Here is a 21412-nt window from a genome sequence, read left to right on the forward strand (position 1 = left end):
AGTCTGCAAGTACGTTTTAAGCTGAGTTCCATGAACATTGTCCAAAATCATGTTTTAGGCCAAATCCACATTGCGACCAGATCAGCATATGACAGGAGACACTGTTTGAGTGTAACAAACGTGAAACAATTCTTTTAGCCTTTTCGCATGAAAACAGGGTCCAAAATCATGGGTTTTCGTTCAGCAGTGGAAGTAGGAGGCGCGCTCTACAATAGGCAAGGGTTTTCAAGTCTGCAAGTACGTTTTAAGCTGAGTTCCATGAACATTGTCCAAAATCATGTTTTAACCAAAATCCACAATGCGACCAGTTCAGCATATGAGAGGAGACACTGTTTGAGTGTAACAAACGTGAAACATTTCTTTTAGCCATTTTGCATGAAAACAGGGTCCAAAATCATGGGTTTTCATTCAGCAGTGGAAGTAGGAGGCGCGCTCTACAATAGGCAAGGGTTTTCAAGTCTGCAAGTACGTTTTAAGCTGAGTTCCATGAACATTGTCCAAAATCATGTTTTAACCAAAATCCACAATGCGACCAGTTCAGCATATGAGAGGAGACACTGTTTGAGTGTAACAAACGTGAAACATTTATTTTAGCCTTTTCGCATGAAAACAGGGTCCAAAATCATGGGTTTTCGTTCAGCACTGGAAGTAGGAGGCGCGCTCTACAATAGGCAAGGGTTTTCAAGTCTGCAAGTACGTTTTAAGCTGAGTTCCATGAACATTGTCCAAAATCATGTTTTAGGCCAAATCCACATTGCGACCAGATCAGCATATGAGAGGAGACACTGTTTGAGTGTAACAAACGTGAAACATTTCTTTTAGCCTTTTCGCATGAAAACAGGGTCCAAAATCATGGGTTTTCGTTCAGCACTGGAAGTAGGAGGCGCGCTCTACAATAGGCAAGGGTTTTCAAGTCTGCAAGTACGTTTTAAGCTGAGTTCCATGAACATTGTCCAAAATCATGTTTTAGGCCAAATCCACATTGCGACCAGATCAGCATATGACAGGAGACACTGTTTGAGTGTAACAAACGTGAAACAATTCTTTTAGCCTTTTCGCATGAAAACAGGGTCCAAAATCATGGGTTTTCGTTCAGCACTGGAAGTAGGAGGCGCGCTCTACAATAGGCAAGGGTTTTCAAGTCTGCAAGTACGTTTTAAGCTGAGTTCCATGAACATTGTCCAAAATCATGTTTTAACCAAAATCCACAATGCGACCAGTTCAGCATATGAGAGGAGACACTGTTTGAGTGTAACAAACGTGAAACAATTCTTTTAGCATTTTCTTATGAAAACAGGGTCCAAAATCATGGGTTTTCGTTCAGCAGTGGAAGTAGGAGGCGCGCTCTACAATAGGCAAGGGTTTTCAAGTCTGCAAGTACGTTTTAAGCTGAGTTCCATGAACATTGTCCAAAATCATGTTTTAACCAAAATCCACAATGCGACCAGTTTAGCATATGAGAGGAGACACTGTTTGAGTGTAACAAACGTGAAACATTTCTTTTAGCCTTTTCGCATGAAAACAGGGTCCAAAATCATGGGTTTTCGTTCAGCACTGGAAGTAGGAGGCGCGCTCTACAATAGGCAAGGGTTTTCAAGTCTGCAAGTACGTTTTAAGCTGAGTTCCATGAACATTGTCCAAAATCATGTTTTAGGCCAAATCCACATTGCGACCAGATCAGCATATGACAGGAGACACTGTTTGAGTGTAACAAACGTGAAACAATTCTTTTAGCCTTTTCGCATGAAAACAGGGTCCAAAATCATGGGTTTTCGTTCAGCAGTGGAAGTAGGAGGCGCGCTCTACAATAGGCAAGGGTTTTCAAGTCTGCAAGTACGTTTTAAGCTGAGTTCCATGAACATTGTCCAAAATCATGTTTTAACCAAAATCCACAATGCGACCAGTTCAGCATATGAGAGGAGACACTGTTTGAGTGTAACAAACGTGAAACAATTCTTTTAGCATTTTCTTATGAAAACAGGGTCCAAAATCATGGGTTTTCGTTCAGCAGTGGAAGTAGGAGGCGCGCTCTACAATAGGCAAGGGTTTTCAAGTCTGCAAGTACGTTTTAAGCTGAGTTCCATGAACATTGTCCAAAATCATGTTTTAACCAAAATCCACAATGCGACCAGTTCAGCATATGAGAGGAGACACTGTTTGAGTGTAACAAACGTGAAACATTTCTTTTAGCCTTTTCGCATGAAAACAGGGTCCAAAATCATGGGTTTTCGTTCAGCACTGGAAGTAGGAGGCGCGCTCTACAATAGGCAAGGGTTTTCAAGTCTGCAAGTACGTTTTAAGCTGAGTTCCATGAACATTGTCCAAAATCATGTTTTAACCAAAATCCACAATGCGACCAGTTCAGCATATGAGAGGAGACACTGTTTGAGTGTAACAAACGTGAAACAATTCTTTTAGCATTTTCTTATGAAAACAGGGTCCAAAATCATGGGTTTTCGTTCAGCAGTGGAAGTAGGAGGCGCGCTCTACAATAGGCAAGGGTTTTCAAGTCTGCAAGTACGTTTTAAGCTGAGTTCCATGAACATTGTCCAAAATCATGTTTTAACCAAAATCCACAATGCGACCAGTTCAGCATATGAGAGGAGACACTGTTTGAGTGTAACAAACGTGAAACATTTCTTTTAGCCTTTTCGCATGAAAACAGGGTCCAAAATCATGGGTTTTCGTTCAGCACTGGAAGTAGGAGGCGCGCTCTACAATAGGCAAGGGTTTTCAAGTCTGCAAGTACGTTTTAAGCTGAGTTCCATGAACATTGTCCAAAATCATGTTTTAACCAAAATCCACAATGCGACCAGTTCAGCATATGAGAGGAGACACTGTTTGAGTGTAACAAACGTGAAACAATTCTTTTAGCATTTTCTTATGAAAACAGGGTCCAAAATCATGGGTTTTCGTTCAGCAGTGGAAGTAGGAGGCGCGCTCTACAATAGGCAAGGGTTTTCAAGTCTGCAAGTACGTTTTAAGCTGAGTTCCATGAACATTGTCCAAAATCATGTTTTAACCAAAATCCACAATGCGACCAGTTCAGCATATGAGAGGAGACACTGTTTGAGTGTAACAAACGTGAAACAATTCTTTTAGCATTTTCTTATGAAAACAGGGTCCAAAATCATGGGTTTTCGTTCAGCAGTGGAAGTAGGAGGCGCGCTCTACAATAGGCAAGGGTTTTCAAGTCTGCAAGTACGTTTTAAGCTGAGTTCCATGAACATTGTCCAAAATCATGTTTTAACCAAAATCCACAATGCGACCAGTTCAGCATATGAGAGGAGACACTGTTTGAGTGTAACAAACGTGAAACATTTCTTTTAGCCTTTTCGCATGAAAACAGGGTCCAAAATCATGGGTTTTCGTTCAGCACTGGAAGTAGGAGGCGCGCTCTACAATAGGCAAGGGTTTTCAAGTCTGCAAGTACGTTTTAAGCTGAGTTCCATGAACATTGTCCAAAATCATGTTTTAACCAAAATCCACAATGCGACCAGTTCAGCATATGAGAGGAGACACTGTTTGAGTGTAACAAACGTGAAACAATTCTTTTAGCATTTTCTTATGAAAACAGGGTCCAAAATCATGGGTTTTCGTTCAGCAGTGGAAGTAGGAGGCGCGCTCTACAATAGGCAAGGGTTTTCAAGTCTGCAAGTACGTTTTAAGCTGAGTTCCATGAACATTGTCCAAAATCATGTTTTAACCAAAATCCACAATGCGACCAGTTAAGCATATGAGAGGAGACACTGTTTGAGTGTAACAAACGTGAAACATTTCTTTTAGCCTTTTCGCATGAAAACAGGGTCCAAAATCATGGGTTTTCGTTCAGCACTGGAAGTAGGAGGCGCGCTCTACAATAGGCAAGGGTTTTCAAGTCTGCAAGTACGTTTTAAGCTGAGTTCCATGAACATTGTCCAAAATCATGTTTTAGGCCAAATCCACATTGCGACCAGTTCAGCATATGACAGGAGACACTGTTTGAGTGTAACAAACGTGAAACAATTCTTTTAGCCTTTTCGCATGAAAACAGGGTCCAAAATCATGGGTTTTCGTTCAGCAGTGGAAGTAGGAGGCGCGCTCTACAATAGGCAAGGGTTTTCAAGTCTGCAAGTACGTTTTAAGCTGAGTTCCATGAACATTGTCCAAAATCATGTTTTAACCAAAATCCACAATGCGACCAGTTCAGCATATGAGAGGAGACACTGTTTGAGTGTAACAAACGTGAAACAATTCTTTTAGCATTTTCTTATGAAAACAGGGTCCAAAATCATGGGTTTTCGTTCAGCAGTGGAAGTAGGAGGCGCGCTCTACAATAGGCAAGGGTTTTCAAGTCTGCAAGTACGTTTTAAGCTGAGTTCCATGAACATTGTCCAAAATCATGTTTTAACCAAAATCCACAATGCGACCAGTTCAGCATATGAGAGGAGACACTGTTTGAGTGTAACAAACGTGAAACATTTCTTTTAGCCTTTTCGCATGAAAACAGGGTCCAAAATCATGGGTTTTCGTTCAGCACTGGAAGTAGGAGGCGCGCTCTACAATAGGCAAGGGTTTTCAAGTCTGCAAGTACGTTTTAAGCTGAGTTCCATGAACATTGTCCAAAATCATGTTTTAACCAAAATCCACAATGCGACCAGTTCAGCATATGAGAGGAGACACTGTTTGAGTGTAACAAACGTGAAACAATTCTTTTAGCATTTTCTTATGAAAACAGGGTCCAAAATCATGGGTTTTCGTTCAGCAGTGGAAGTAGGAGGCGCGCTCTACAATAGGCAAGGGTTTTCAAGTCTGCAAGTACGTTTTAAGCTGAGTTCCATGAACATTGTCCAAAATCATGTTTTAACCAAAATCCACAATGCGACCAGTTCAGCATATGAGAGGAGACACTGTTTGAGTGTAACAAACGTGAAACATTTCTTTTAGCCTTTTCGCATGAAAACAGGGTCCAAAATCATGGGTTTTCGTTCAGCACTGGAAGTAGGAGGCGCGCTCTACAATAGGCAAGGGTTTTCAAGTCTGCAAGTACGTTTTAAGCTGAGTTCCATGAACATTGTCCAAAATCATGTTTTAACCAAAATCCACAATGCGACCAGTTCAGCATATGAGAGGAGACACTGTTTGAGTGTAACAAACGTGAAACAATTCTTTTAGCATTTTCTTATGAAAACAGGGTCCAAAATCATGGGTTTTCGTTCAGCAGTGGAAGTAGGAGGCGCGCTCTACAATAGGCAAGGGTTTTCAAGTCTGCAAGTACGTTTTAAGCTGAGTTCCATGAACATTGTCCAAATTCATGATTTAACCAAAATCCACAATGCGACCAGTTAAGCATATGAGAGGAGACACTGATTGAGTGTAACAAACGTGAAACATTTCTTTTAGCCTTTTCGCATGAAAACAGGGTCCAAAATCATGGGTTTTCGTTCAGCACTGGAAGTAGGAGGCGCGCTCTACAATAGGCAAGGGTTTTCAAGTCTGCAAGTACGTTTTAAGCTGAGTTCCATGAACATTGTCCAAAATCATGTTTTAGGCCAAATCCACATTGCGACCAGATCAGCATATGACAGGAGACACTGTTTGAGTGTAACAAACGTGAAACAATTCTTTTAGCCTTTTCGCATGAAAACAAGGTCCAAAATCATGGGTTTTCGTTCAGCAGTGGAAGTAGGAGGCGCGCTCTACAATAGGCAAGGGTTTTCAAGTCTGCAAGTACGTTTTAAGCTGAGTTCCATGAACATTGTCCAAAATCATGTTTTAACCAAAATCCACAATGCGACCAGTTCAGCATATGAGAGGAGACACTGTTTGAGTGTAACAAACGTGAAACATTTCTTTTAGCCTTTTCGCATGAAAACAGGGTCCAAAATCATGGGTTTTCGTTCAGCACTGGAAGTAGGAGGCGCGCTCTACAATAGGCAAGGGTTTTCAAGTCTGCAAGTACGTTTTAAGCTGAGTTCCATGAACATTGTCCAAAATCATGTTTTAACCAAAATCCACAATGCGACCAGTTCAGCATATGAGAGGAGACACTGTTTGAGTGTAACAAACGTGAAACATTTCTTTTAGCCATTTTGCATGAAAACAGGGTCCAAAATCATGGGTTTTCATTCAGCAGTGGAAGTAGGAGGCGCGCTCTACAATAGGCAAGGGTTTTCAAGTCTGCAAGTACGTTTTAAGCTGAGTTCCATGAACATTGTCCAAAATCATGTTTTAGGCCAAATCCACATTGCGACCAGATCAGCATATGACAGGAGACACTGTTTGAGTGTAACAAACGTGAAACAATTCTTTTAGCCTTTTCGCATGAAAACAGGGTCCAAAATCATGGGTTTTCGTTCAGTAGTGGAAGTAGGAGGCGCGCTCTACAATAGGCAAGGGTTTTCAAGTCTGCAAGTACGTTTTAAGCTGAATTCCATGAACATTGTCCAAAATCATGTTTTAACCAAAATCCACAATGCGACCAGTTCAGCATATGAGAGGAGACACTGTTTGAGTGTAACAAACGTGAAACATTTCTTTTAGCCTTTTCGCATGAAAACAGGGTCCAAAATCATGGGTTTTCGTTCAGCAGTGGAAGTAGGAGGCGCACTCTACAGTAGGCAAGGGTTTTCAAGTCTGCAAGTACGTTTTAAGCTGAGTTCCATGAACATTGTCCAAAATCATGTTTTAACCAAAATCCACAATGCGACCAGTTCAGCATATGAGAGGAGACACTGTTTGAGTGTAACAAACGTGAAACATTTATTTTAGCCTTTTTGCATGAAAACAGGGTCCAAAATCATGGGTTTTCGTTCAGCAGTGGAAGTAGGAGGCGCGCTCTACAATAGGCAAGGGTTTTCAAGTCTGCAAGTACGTTTTAAGATGAGTTCCATGAACATTGTCCAAAATCATGTTTTAACCAAAATCCACAATGCGACCAGTTCAGCATATGAGAGGAGACACTGTTTGAGTGTAACAAACGTGAAACAATTCTTTTAGCCTTTTCTTATGAAAACAGGGTCCAAAATCATGGGTTTTCGTTCAGCAGTGGAAGTAGGAGGCGCGCTCTACAATAGGCAAGGGTTTTCAAGTCTGCAAGTACGTTTTAAGCTGAGTTCCATGAACATCGTCCAAAATCATGTTTTAGGCCAAAATCCACAATGCGACCAGTTCAGCATATGAGAGGAGACACTGTTTGAGTGTAACAAACGTGAAACAATTCTTTTAGCATTTTCTTATGAAAACAGGGTCCAAAATCATGGGTTTTCGTTCAGCAGTGGAAGTAGGAGGCGCGCTCTACAATAGGCAAGGGTTTTCAAGTCTGCAAGTACGTTTTAAGCTGAGTTCCATGAACATTGTCCAAAATCATGTTTTAACCAAAATCCACAATGCGACCAGTTCAGCATATGAGAGGAGACACTGTTTGAGTGTAACAAACGTGAAACATTTCTTTTAGCCTTTTCGCATGAAAACAGGGTCCAAAATCATGGGTTTTCGTTCAGCACTGGAAGTAGGAGGCGCGCTCTACAATAGGCAAGGGTTTTCAAGTCTGCAAGAACGTTTTAAGCTGAGTTCCATGAACATTGTCCAAAATCATGTTTTAACCAAAATCCACAATGCGACCAGTTCAGCATATGAGAGGAGACACTGTTTGAGTGTAACAAACGTGAAACATTTCTTTTAGCCATTTTGCATGAAAACAGGGTCCAAAATCATGGGTTTTCATTCAGCAGTGGAAGTAGGAGGCGCGCTCTACAATAGGCAAGGGTTTTCAAGTCTGCAAGTACGTTTTAAGCTGAATTCCATGAACATTGTCCAAAATCATGTTTTAGGCCAAATCCACATTGCGACCAGATCAGCATATGACAGGAGACACTGTTTGAGTGTAACAAACGTGAAACAATTCTTTTAGCCTTTTCGCATGAAAACAGGGTCCAAAATCATGGGTTTTCGTTCAGTAGTGGAAGTAGGAGGCGCGCTCTACAATAGGCAAGGGTTTTCAAGTCTGCAAGTACGTTTTAAGCTGAATTCCATGAAAATTGTCCAAAATCATGTTTTAACCAAAATCCACAATGCGACCAGTTCAGCATATGAGAGGAGACACTGTTTGAGTGTAACAAACGTGAAACATTTCTTTTAGCCTTTTCGCATGAAAACAGGGTCCAAAATCATGGGTTTTCGTTCAGCACTGGAAGTAGGAGGCGCGCTCTACAATAGGCAAGGGTTTTCAAGTCTGCAAGTACGTTTTAAGCTGAGTTCCATGAACATTGTCCAAAATCATGTTTTAGGCCAAATCCACATTGCGACCAGATCAGCATATGACAGGAGACACTGTTTGAGTGTAACAAACGTGAAACAATTCTTTTAGCCTTTTCGCATGAAAACAGGGTCCAAAATCATGGGTTTTCGTTCAGCAGTGGAAGTAGGAGGCGCGCTCTACAATAGGCAAGGGTTTTCAAGTCTGCAAGTACGTTTTAAGCTGAGTTCCATGAACATTGTCCAAAATCATGTTTTAGGCCAAATCCACATTGCGACCAGTTCAGCATATGACAGGAGACACTGTTTGAGTGTAACAAACGTGAAACAATTCTTTTAGCCTTTTCTTATGAAAACAGGGTCCAAAATCATGGCTTTTCGTTCAGCAGTGGAAGTAGGAGGCGCGCTCTACAATAGGCAAGGGTTTTCAAGTCTGCAAGTACGTTTTAAGCTGAGTTCCATGAACATTGTCCAAAATCATGTTTTAACCAAAATCCACAATGCGACCAGTTCAGCATATGAGAGGAGACACTGTTTGAGTGTAACAAACGTGAAACAATTCTTTTAGCATTTTCTTATGAAAACAGGGTCCAAAATCATGGGTTTTCGTTCAGCAGTGGAAGTAGGAGGCGCGCTCTACAATAGGCAAGGGTTTTCAAGTCTGCAAGTACGTTTTAAGCTGAGTTCCATGAACATTGTCCAAAATCATGTTTTAACCAAAATCCACAATGCGACCAGTTCAGCATATGAGAGGAGACACTGTTTGAGTGTAACAAACGTGAAACATTTCTTTTAGCATTTTCTTATGAAAACAGGGTCCAAAATCATGGGTTTTCGTTCAGCAGTGGAAGTAGGAGGCGCGCTCTACAATAGGCAAGGGTTTTCAAGTCTGCAAGTACGTTTTAAGCTGAGTTCCATGAACATTGTCCAAAATCATGTTTTAACCAAAATCCACAATGCGACCAGTTAAGCATATGAGAGGAGACACTGTTTGAGTGTAACAAACGTGAAACATTTCTTTTAGCCTTTTCGCATGAAAACAGGGTCCAAAATCATGGGTTTTCGTTCAGCACTGGAAGTAGGAGGCGCGCTCTACAATAGGCAAGGGTTTTCAAGTCTGCAAGTACGTTTTAAGCTGAGTTCCATGAACATTGTCCAAAATCATGTTTTAGGCCAAATCCACATTGCGACCAGATCAGCATATGAGAGGAGACACTGTTTGAGTGTAACAAACGTGAAACAATTCTTTTAGCATTTTCTTATGAAAACAGGGTCCAAAATCATGGGTTTTCGTTCAGCAGTGGAAGTAGGAGGCGCGCTCTACAATAGGCAAGGGTTTTCAAGTCTGCAAGTACGTTTTAAGCTGAGTTCCATGAACATTGTCCAAAATCATGTTTTAACCAAAATCCACAATGCGACCAGTTCAGCATATGAGAGGAGACACTGTTTGAGTGTAACAAACGTGAAACATTTCTTTTAGCATTTTCTTATGAAAACAGGGTCCAAAATCATGGGTTTTCGTTCAGCAGTGGAAGTAGGAGGCGCGCTCTACAATAGGCAAGGGTTTTCAAGTCTGCAAGTACGTTTTAAGCTGAGTTCCATGAACATTGTCCAAAATCATGTTTTAACCAAAATCCACAATGCGACCAGTTAAGCATATGAGAGGAGACACTGTTTGAGTGTAACAAACGTGAAACATTTCTTTTAGCCTTTTCGCATGAAAACAGGGTCCAAAATCATGGGTTTTCGTTCAGCACTGGAAGTAGGAGGCGCGCTCTACAATAGGCAAGGGTTTTCAAGTCTGCAAGTACGTTTTAAGCTGAGTTCCATGAACATTGTCCAAAATCATGTTTTAGGCCAAATCCACATTGCGACCAGATCAGCATATGACAGGAGACACTGTTTGAGTGTAACAAACGTGAAACAATTCTTTTAGCCTTTTCGCATGAAAACAGGGTCCAAAATCATGGGTTTTCGTTCAGCAGTGGAAGTAGGAGGCGCGCTCTACAATAGGCAAGGGTTTTCAAGTCTGCAAGTACGTTTTAAGCTGAGTTCCATGAACATTGTCCAAAATCATGTTTTAACCAAAATCCACAATGCGACCAGTTCAGCATATGAGAGGAGACACTGTTTGAGTGTAACAAACGTGAAACATTTCTTTTAGCCTTTTCGCATGAAAACAGGGTCCAAAATCATGGGTTTTCGTTCAGCACTGGAAGTAGGAGGCGCGCTCTACAATAGGCAAGGGTTTTCAAGTCTGCAAGTACGTTTTAAGCTGAGTTCCATGAACATTGTCCAAAATCATGTTTTAACCAAAATCCACAATGCGACCAGTTCAGCATATGAGAGGAGACACTGTTTGAGTGTAACAAACGTGAAACATTTCTTTTAGCCTTTTCGCATGAAAACAGGGTCCAAAATCATGGGTTTTCGTTCAGCACTGGAAGTAGGAGGCGCGCTCTACAATAGGCAAGGGTTTTCAAGTCTGCAAGTACGTTTTAAGCTGAGTTCCATGAACATTGTCCAAAATCATGTTTTAGGCCAAATCCACATTGCCACCAGATCAGCATATGACAGGAGACACTGTTTGAGTGTAACAAACGTGAAACAATTCTTTTAGCCTTTTCGCATGAAAACAGGGTCCAAAATCATGGGTTTTCGTTCAGCAGTGGAAGTAGGAGGCGCGCTCTACAATAGGCAAGGGTTTTCAAGTCTGCAAGTACGTTTTAAGCTGAGTTCCATGAACATTGTCCAAAATCATGTTTTAACCAAAATCCACAATGCGACCAGTTCAGCATATGAGAGGAGACACTGTTTGAGTGTAACAAACGTGAAACATTTATTTTAGCCTTTTTGCATGAAAACAGGGTCCAAAATCATGGGTTTTCGTTCAGCAGTGGAAGTAGGAGGCGCGCTCTACAATAGGCAAGGGTTTTCAAGTCTGCAAGTACGTTTTAAGATGAGTTCCATGAACATTGTCCAAAATCATGTTTTAACCAAAATCCACAATGCGACCAGTTCAGCATATGAGAGGAGACACTGTTTGAGTGTAACAAACGTGAAACAATTCTTTTAGCCTTTTCTTATGAAAACAGGGTCCAAAATCATGGGTTTTCGTTCAGCAGTGGAAGTAGGAGGCGCGCTCTACAATAGGCAAGGGTTTTCAAGTCTGCAAGTACGTTTTAAGCTGAGTTCCATGAACATCGTCCAAAATCATGTTTTAGGCCAAAATCCACAATGCGACCAGTTCAGCATATGAGAGGAGACACTGTTTGAGTGTAACAAACGTGAAACAATTCTTTTAGCATTTTCTTATGAAAACAGGGTCCAAAATCATGGGTTTTCGTTCAGCAGTGGAAGTAGGAGGCGCGCTCTACAATAGGCAAGGGTTTTCAAGTCTGCAAGTACGTTTTAAGCTGAGTTCCATGAACATTGTCCAAAATCATGTTTTAACCAAAATCCACAATGCGACCAGTTCAGCATATGAGAGGAGACACTGTTTGAGTGTAACAAACGTGAAACATTTCTTTTAGCCTTTTCGCATGAAAACAGGGTCCAAAATCATGGGTTTTCGTTCAGCACTGGAAGTAGGAGGCGCGCTCTACAATAGGCAAGGGTTTTCAAGTCTGCAAGTACGTTTTAAGCTGAGTTCCATGAACATTGTCCAAAATCATGTTTTAACCAAAATCCACAATGCGACCAGTTCAGCATATGAGAGGAGACACTGTTTGAGTGTAACAAACGTGAAACATTTCTTTTAGCCATTTTGCATGAAAACAGGGTCCAAAATCATGGGTTTTCATTCAGCAGTGGAAGTAGGAGGCGCGCTCTACAATAGGCAAGGGTTTTCAAGTCTGCAAGTACGTTTTAAGCTGAATTCCATGAAAATTGTCCAAAATCATGTTTTAACCAAAATCCACAATGCGACCAGTTCAGCATATGAGAGGAGACACTGTTTGAGTGTAACAAACGTGAAACATTTCTTTTAGCCTTTTCGCATGAAAACAGGGTCCAAAATCATGGGTTTTCGTTCAGCACTGGAAGTAGGAGGCGCGCTCTACAATAGGCAAGGGTTTTCAAGTCTGCAAGTACGTTTTAAGCTGAGTTCCATGAACATTGTCCAAAATCATGTTTTAGGCCAAATCCACATTGCGACCAGATCAGCATATGACAGGAGACACTGTTTGAGTGTAACAAACGTGAAACAATTCTTTTAGCCTTTTCGCATGAAAACAGGGTCCAAAATCATGGGTTTTCGTTCAGCAGTGGAAGTAGGAGGCGCGCTCTACAATAGGCAAGGGTTTTCAAGTCTGCAAGTACGTTTTAAGCTGAGTTCCATGAACATTGTCCAAAATCATGTTTTAGGCCAAATCCACATTGCGACCAGTTCAGCATATGACAGGAGACACTGTTTGAGTGTAACAAACGTGAAACAATTCTTTTAGCCTTTTCTTATGAAAACAGGGTCCAAAATCATGGCTTTTCGTTCAGCAGTGGAAGTAGGAGGCGCGCTCTACAATAGGCAAGGGTTTTCAAGTCTGCAAGTACGTTTTAAGCTGAGTTCCATGAACATTGTCCAAAATCATGTTTTAACCAAAATCCACAATGCGACCAGTTCAGCATTTGAGAGGAGACACTGTTTGAGTGTAACAAACGTGAAACAATTCTTTTAGCATTTTCTTATGAAAACAGGGTCCAAAATCATGGGTTTTCGTTCAGCAGTGGAAGTAGGAGGCGCGCTCTACAATAGGCAAGGGTTTTCAAGTCTGCAAGTACGTTTTAAGCTGAGTTCCATGAACATTGTCCAAAATCATGTTTTAACCAAAATCCACAATGCGACCAGTTCAGCATATGAGAGGAGACACTGTTTGAGTGTAACAAACGTGAAACATTTCTTTTAGCATTTTCTTATGAAAACAGGGTCCAAAATCATGGGTTTTCGTTCAGCAGTGGAAGTAGGAGGCGCGCTCTACAATAGGCAAGGGTTTTCAAGTCTGCAAGTACGTTTTAAGCTGAGTTCCATGAACATTGTCCAAAATCATGTTTTAACCAAAATCCACAATGCGACCAGTTAAGCATATGAGAGGAGACACTGTTTGAGTGTAACAAACGTGAAACATTTCTTTTAGCCTTTTCGCATGAAAACAGGGTCCAAAATCATGGGTTTTCGTTCAGCACTGGAAGTAGGAGGCGCGCTCTACAATAGGCAAGGGTTTTCAAGTCTGCAAGTACGTTTTAAGCTGAGTTCCATGAACATTGTCCAAAATCATGTTTTAGGCCAAATCCACATTGCGACCAGATCAGCATATGACAGGAGACACTGTTTGAGTGTAACAAACGTGAAACAATTCTTTTAGCCTTTTCGCATGAAAACAGGGTCCAAAATCATGGGTTTTCGTTCAGCAGTGGAAGTAGGAGGCGCGCTCTACAATAGGCAAGGGTTTTCAAGTCTGCAAGTACGTTTTAAGCTGAGTTCCATGAACATTGTCCAAAATCATGTTTTAACCAAAATCCACAATGCGACCAGTTCAGCATATGAGAGGAGACACTGTTTGAGTGTAACAAACGTGAAACATTTCTTTTAGCCTTTTCGCATGAAAACAGGGTCCAAAATCATGGGTTTTCGTTCAGCACTGGAAGTAGGAGGCGCGCTCTACAATAGGCAAGGGTTTTCAAGTCTGCAAGAACGTTTTAAGCTGAGTTCCATGAACATTGTCCAAAATCATGTTTTAACCAAAATCCACAATGCGACCAGTTCAGCATATGAGAGGAGACACTGTTTGAGTGTAACAAACGTGAAACATTTCTTTTAGCCATTTTGCATGAAAACAGGGTCCAAAATCATGGGTTTTCATTCAGCAGTGGAAGTAGGAGGCGCGCTCTACAATAGGCAAGGGTTTTCAAGTCTGCAAGTACGTTTTAAGCTGAATTCCATGAACATTGTCCAAAATCATGTTTTAGGCCAAATCCACATTGCGACCAGATCAGCATATGACAGGAGACACTGTTTGAGTGTAACAAACGTGAAACAATTCTTTTAGCCTTTTCGCATGAAAACAGGGTCCAAAATCATGGGTTTTCGTTCAGTAGTGGAAGTAGGAGGCGCGCTCTACAATAGGCAAGGGTTTTCAAGTCTGCAAGTACGTTTTAAGCTGAATTCCATGAAAATTGTCCAAAATCATGTTTTAACCAAAATCCACAATGCGACCAGTTCAGCATATGAGAGGAGACACTGTTTGAGTGTAACAAACGTGAAACATTTCTTTTAGCCTTTTCGCATGAAAACAGGGTCCAAAATCATGGGTTTTCGTTCAGCACTGGAAGTAGGAGGCGCGCTCTACAATAGGCAAGGGTTTTCAAGTCTGCAAGTACGTTTTAAGCTGAGTTCCATGAACATTGTCCAAAATCATGTTTTAGGCCAAATCCACATTGCGACCAGATCAGCATATGACAGGAGACACTGTTTGAGTGTAACAAACGTGAAACAATTCTTTTAGCCTTTTCGCATGAAAACAGGGTCCAAAATCATGGGTTTTCGTTCAGCAGTGGAAGTAGGAGGCGCGCTCTACAATAGGCAAGGGTTTTCAAGTCTGCAAGTACGTTTTAAGCTGAGTTCCATGAACATTGTCCAAAATCATGTTTTAGGCCAAATCCACATTGCGACCAGTTCAGCATATGACAGGAGACACTGTTTGAGTGTAACAAACGTGAAACAATTCTTTTAGCCTTTTCTTATGAAAACAGGGTCCAAAATCATGGCTTTTCGTTCAGCAGTGGAAGTAGGAGGCGCGCTCTACAATAGGCAAGGGTTTTCAAGTCTGCAAGTACGTTTTAAGCTGAGTTCCATGAACATTGTCCAAAATCATGTTTTAACCAAAATCCACAATGCGACCAGTTCAGCATATGAGAGGAGACACTGTTTGAGTGTAACAAACGTGAAACATTTCTTTTAGCATTTTCTTATGAAAACAGGGTCCAAAATCATGGGTTTTCGTTCAGCAGTGGAAGTAGGAGGCGCGCTCTACAATAGACAAGGGTTTTCAAGTCTGCAAGTACGTTTTAAGCTGAGTTCCATGAACATTGTCCAAAATCATGTTTTAACCAAAATCCACAATGCGACCAGTTAAGCATATGAGAGGAGACACTGTTTGAGTGTAACAAACGTGAAACATTTCTTTTAGCCTTTTCGCATGAAAACAGGGTCCAAAATCATGGGTTTTCATTCAGCACTGGAAGTAGGAGGCGCGCTCTACAATAGGCAAGGGTTTTCAAGTCTGCAAGTACGTTTTAAGCTGAGTTCCATGAACATTGTCCAAAATCATGTTTTAGGCCAAATCCACATTGCGACCAGATCAGCATATGACAGGAGACACTGTTTGAGTGTAACAAACGTGAAACAATTCTTTTAGCCTTTTCGCATGAAAACAGGGTCCAAAATCATGGGTTTTCGTTCAGCAGTGGAAGTAGGAGGCGCGCTCTACAATAGGCAAGGGTTTTCAAGTCTGCAAGTACGTTTTAAGCTGAGTTCCATGAACATTGTCCAAAATCATGTTTTAACCAAAATCCACAATGCGACCAGTTCAGCATATGAGAGGAGACACTGTTTGAGTGTAACAAACGTGAAACATTTCTTTTAGCCTTTTCGCATGAAAACAGGGTCCAAAATCATGGGTTTTCGTTCAGCACTGGAAGTAGGAGGCGCGCTCTACAATAGGCAAGGGTTTTCAAGTCTGCAAGTACGTTTTAAGCTGAGTTCCATGAACATTGTCCAAAATCATGTTTTAACCAAAATCCACAATGCGACCAGTTCAGCATATGAGAGGAGACACTGTTTGAGTGTAACAAACGTGAAACATTTCTTTTAGCCTTTTCGCATGAAAACAGGGTCCAAAATCATGGGTTTTCGTTCAGCACTGGAAGTAGGAGGCGCGCTCTACAATAGGCAAGGGTTTTCAAGTCTGCAAGTACGTTTTAAGCTGAGTTCCATGAACATTGTCCAAAATCATGTTTTAGGCCAAATCCACATTGCCACCAGATCAGCATATGACAGGAGACACTGTTTGAGTGTAACAAACGTGAAACAATTCTTTTAGCCTTTTCGCATGAAAACAGGGTCCAAAATCATGGGTTTTCGTTCAGCAGTGGAAGTAGGAGGCGCGCTCTACAATAGGCAAGGGTTTTCAAGTCTGCAAGTACGTTTTAAGCTGAGTTCCATGAACATTGTCCAAAATCATGTTTTAACCAAAATCCACAATGCGACCAGTTCAGCATATGAGAGGAGACACTGTTTGAGTGTAACAAACGTGAAACATTTATTTTAGCCTTTTTGCATGAAAACAGGGTCCAAAATCATGGGTTTTCGTTCAGCAGTGGAAGTAGGAGGCGCGCTCTACAATAGGCAAGGGTTTTCAAGTCTGCAAGTACGTTTTAAGATGAGTTCCATGAACATTGTCCAAAATCATGTTTTAACCAAAATCCACAATGCGACCAGTTCAGCATATGAGAGGAGACACTGTTTGAGTGTAACAAACGTGAAACAATTCTTTTAGCCTTTTCTTATGAAAACAGGGTCCAAAATCATGGGTTTTCGTTCAGCAGTGGAAGTAGGAGGCGCGCTCTACAATAGGCAAGGGTTTTCAAGTCTGCAAGTACGTTTTAAGCTGAGTTCCATGAACATCGTCCAAAATCATGTTTTAGGCCAAAATCCACAATGCGACCAGTTCAGCATATGAGAGGAGACACTGTTTGAGTGTAACAAACGTGAAACAATTCTTTTAGCATTTTCTTATGAAAACAGGGTCCAAAATCATGGGTTTTCGTTCAGCAGTGGAAGTAGGAGGCGCGCTCTACAATAGGCAAGGGTTTTCAAGTCTGCAAGTACGTTTTAAGCTGAGTTCCATGAACATTGTCCAAAATCATGTTTTAACCAAAATCCACAATGCGACCAGTTCAGCATATGAGAGGAGACACTGTTTGAGTGTAACAAACGTGAAACATTTCTTTTAGCCTTTTCGCATGAAAACAGGGTCCAAAATCATGGGTTTTCGTTCAGCACTGGAAGTAGGAGGCGCGCTCTACAATAGGCAAGGGTTTTCAAGTCTGCAAGTACGTTTTAAGCTGAGTTCCATGAACATTGTCCAAAATCATGTTTTAACCAAAATCCACAATGCGACCAGTTCAGCATATGAGAGGAGACACTGTTTGAGTGTAACAAACGTGAAACATTTCTTTTAGCCATTTTGCATGAAAACAGGGTCCAAAATCATGGGTTTTCATTCAGCAGTGGAAGTAGGAGGCGCGCTCTACAATAGGCAAGGGTTTTCAAGTCTGCAAGTACGTTTTAAGCTGAATTCCATGAAAATTGTCCAAAATCATGTTTTAACCAAAATCCACAATGCGACCAGTTCAGCATATGAGAGGAGACACTGTTTGAGTGTAACAAACGTGAAACATTTCTTTTAGCCTTTTCGCATGAAAACAGGGTCCAAAATCATGGGTTTTCGTTCAGCACTGGAAGTAGGAGGCGCGCTCTACAATAGGCAAGGGTTTTCAAGTCTGCAAGTACGTTTTAAGCTGAGTTCCATGAACATTGTCCAAAATCATGTTTTAGGCCAAATCCACATTGCGACCAGATCAGCATATGACAGGAGACACTGTTTGAGTGTAACAAACGTGAAACAATTCTTTTAGCCTTTTCGCATGAAAACAGGGTCCAAAATCATGGGTTTTCATTCAGCAGTGGAAGTAGGAGGCGCGCTCTACAATAGGCAAGGGTTTTCAAGTCTGCAAGTACGTTTTAAGCTGAGTTCCATGAACATTGTCCAAAATCATGTTTTAGGCCAAATCCACATTGCGACCAGTTCAGCATATGACAGGAGACACTGTTTGAGTGTAACAAACGTGAAACAATTCTTTTAGCCTTTTCTTATGAAAACAGGGTCCAAAATCATGGCTTTTCGTTCAGCAGTGGAAGTAGGAGGCGCGCTCTACAATAGGCAAGGGTTTTCAAGTCTGCAAGTACGTTTTAAGCTGAGTTCCATGAACATTGTCCAAAATCATGTTTTAACCAAAATCCACAATGCGACCAGTTCAGCATATGAGAGGAGACACTGTTTGAGTGTAACAAACGTGAAACAATTCTTTTAGCATTTTCTTATGAAAACAGGGTCCAAAATCATGGGTTTTCGTTCAGCAGTGGAAGTAGGAGGCGCGCTCTACAATAGGCAAGGGTTTTCAAGTCTGCAAGTACGTTTTAAGCTGAGTTCCATGAACATTGTCCAAAATCATGTTTTAACCAAAATCCACAATGCGACCAGTTCAGCATATGAGAGGAGACACTGTTTGAGTGTAACAAACGTGAAACATTTCTTTTAGCATTTTCTTATGAAAACAGGGTCCAAAATCATGGGTTTTCGTTCAGCAGTGGAAGTAGGAGGCGCGCTCTACAATAGGCAAGGGTTTTCAAGTCTGCAAGTACGTTTTAAGCTGAGTTCCATGAACATTGTCCAAAATCATGTTTTAACCAAAATCCACAATGCGACCAGTTAAGCATATGAGAGGAGACACTGTTTGAGTGTAACAAACGTGAAACATTTCTTTTAGCCTTTTCGCATGAAAACAGGGTCCAAAATCATGGGTTTTCGTTCAGCACTGGAAGTAGGAGGCGCGCTCTACAATAGGCAAGGGTTTTCAAGTCTGCAAGTACGTTTTAAGCTGAGTTCCATGAACATTGTCCAAAATCATGTTTTAGGCCAAATCCACATTGCGACCAGATCAGCATATGACAGGAGACACTGTTTGAGTGTAACAAACGTGAAACAATTCTTTTAGCCTTTTCGCATGAAAACAGGGTCCAAAATCATGGGTTTTCGTTCAGCAGTGGAAGTAGGAGGCGCGCTCTACAATAGGCAAGGGTTTTCAAGTCTGCAAGTACGTTTTAAGCTGAGTTCCATGAACATTGTCCAAAATCATGTTTTAGGCCAAATCCACATTGCGACCAGTTCAGCATATGACAGGAGACACTGTTTGAGTGTAACAAACGTGAAACAATTCTTTTAGCCTTTTCTTATGAAAACAGGGTCCAAAATCATGGCTTTTCGTTCAGCAGTGGAAGTAGGAGGCGCGCTCTACAATAGGCAAGGGTTTTCAAGTCTGCAAGTACGTTTTAAGCTGAGTTCCATGAACATTGTCCAAAATCATGTTTTAACCAAAATCCACAATGCGACCAGTTCAGCATATGAGAGGAGACACTGTTTGAGTGTAACAAACGTGAAACATTTCTTTTAGCATTTTCTTATGAAAACAGGGTCCAAAATCATGGGTTTTCGTTCAGCAGTGGAAGTAGGAGGCGCGCTCTACAATAGGCAAGGGTTTTCAAGTCTGCAAGTACGTTTTAAGCTGAGTTCCATGAACATTGTCCAAAATCATGTTTTAACCAAAATCCACAATGCGACCAGTTAAGCATATGAGAGGAGACACTGTTTGAGTGTAACAAACGTGAAACATTTCTTTTAGCCTTTTCGCATGAAAACAGGGTCCAAAATCATGGGTTTTCATTCAGCACTGGAAGTAGGAGGCGCGCTCTACAATAGGCAAGGGTTTTCAAGTCTGCAAGTACGTTTTAAGCTGAGTTCCATGAACATTGTCCAAAATCATGTTTTAGGCCAAATCCACATTGCGACCAGATCAGCATATGACAGGAGACACTGTTTGAGTGTAACAAACGTGAAACAATTCTTTTAGCCTTTTCGCATGAAAACAGGGTCCAAAATCATGGGTTTTCGTTCAGCAGTGGAAGTAGGAGGCGCGCTCTACAATAGGCAAGGGTTTTCAAGTCTGCAAGTACGTTTTAAGCTGAGTTCCATGAACATTGTCCAAAATCATGTTTTAACCAAAATCCACAATGCGACCAGTTCAGCATATGAGAGGAGACACTGTTTGAGTGTAACAAACGTGAAACATTTCTTTTAGCCTTTTCGCATGAAAACAGGGTCCAAAATCATGGGTTTTCGTTCAGCACTGGAAGTAGGAGGCGCGCTCTACAATAGGCAAGGGTTTTCAAGTCTGCAAGTACGTTTTAAGCTGAGTTCCATGAACATTGTCCAAAATCATGTTTTAACCAAAATCCACAATGCGACCAGTTCAGCATATGAGAGGAGACACTGTTTGAGTGTAACAAACGTGAAACATTTCTTTTAGCCTTTTCGCATGAAAACAGGGTCCAAAATCATGGGTTTTCGTTCAGCACTGGAAGTAGGAGGCGCGCTCTACAATAGGCAAGGGTTTTCAAGTCTGCAAGTACGTTTTAAGCTGAGTTCCATGAACATTGTCCAAAATCATGTTTTAGGCCAAATCCACATTGCCACCAGATCAGCATATGACAGGAGACACTGTTTGAGTGTAACAAACGTGAAACAATTCTTTTAGCCTTTTCGCATGAAAACAGGGTCCAAAATCATGGGTTTTCGTTCAGCAGTGGAAGTAGGAGGCGCGCTCTACAATAGGCAAGGGTTTTCAAGTCTGCAAGTACGTTTTAAGCTGAGTTCCATGAACATTGTCCAAAATCATGTTTTAACCAAAATCCACAATGCGACCAGTTCAGCATATGAGAGGAGACACTGTTTGAGTGTAACAAACGTGAAACATTTATTTTAGCCTTTTTGCATGAAAACAGGGTCCAAAATCATGGGTTTTCGTTCAGCAGTGGAAGTAGGAGGCGCGCTCTACAATAGGCAAGGGTTTTCAAGTCTGCAAGTACGTTTTAAGATGAGTTCCATGAACATTGTCCAAAATCATGTTTTAACCAAAATCCACAATGCGACCAGTTCAGCATATGAGAGGAGACACTGTTTGAGTGTAACAAACGTGAAACAATTCTTTTAGCCTTTTCTTATGAAAACAGGGTCCAAAATCATGGGTTTTCGTTCAGCAGTGGAAGTAGGAGGCGCGCTCTACAATAGGCAAGGGTTTTCAAGTCTGCAAGTACGTTTTAAGCTGAGTTCCATGAACATCGTCCAAAATCATGTTTTAGGCCAAAATCCACAATGCGACCAGTTCAGCATATGAGAGGAGACACTGTTTGAGTGTAACAAACGTGAAACAATTCTTTTAGCATTTTCTTATGAAAACAGGGTCCAAAATCATGGGTTTTCGTTCAGCAGTGGAAGTAGGAGGCGCG

Source organism: Coregonus lavaretus (genome assembly GCF_964263955.1).
Source record: "Coregonus lavaretus genome assembly, chromosome: 32".
Classification (NCBI taxonomy): Eukaryota; Metazoa; Chordata; class Actinopteri; order Salmoniformes; family Salmonidae; genus Coregonus; species Coregonus lavaretus.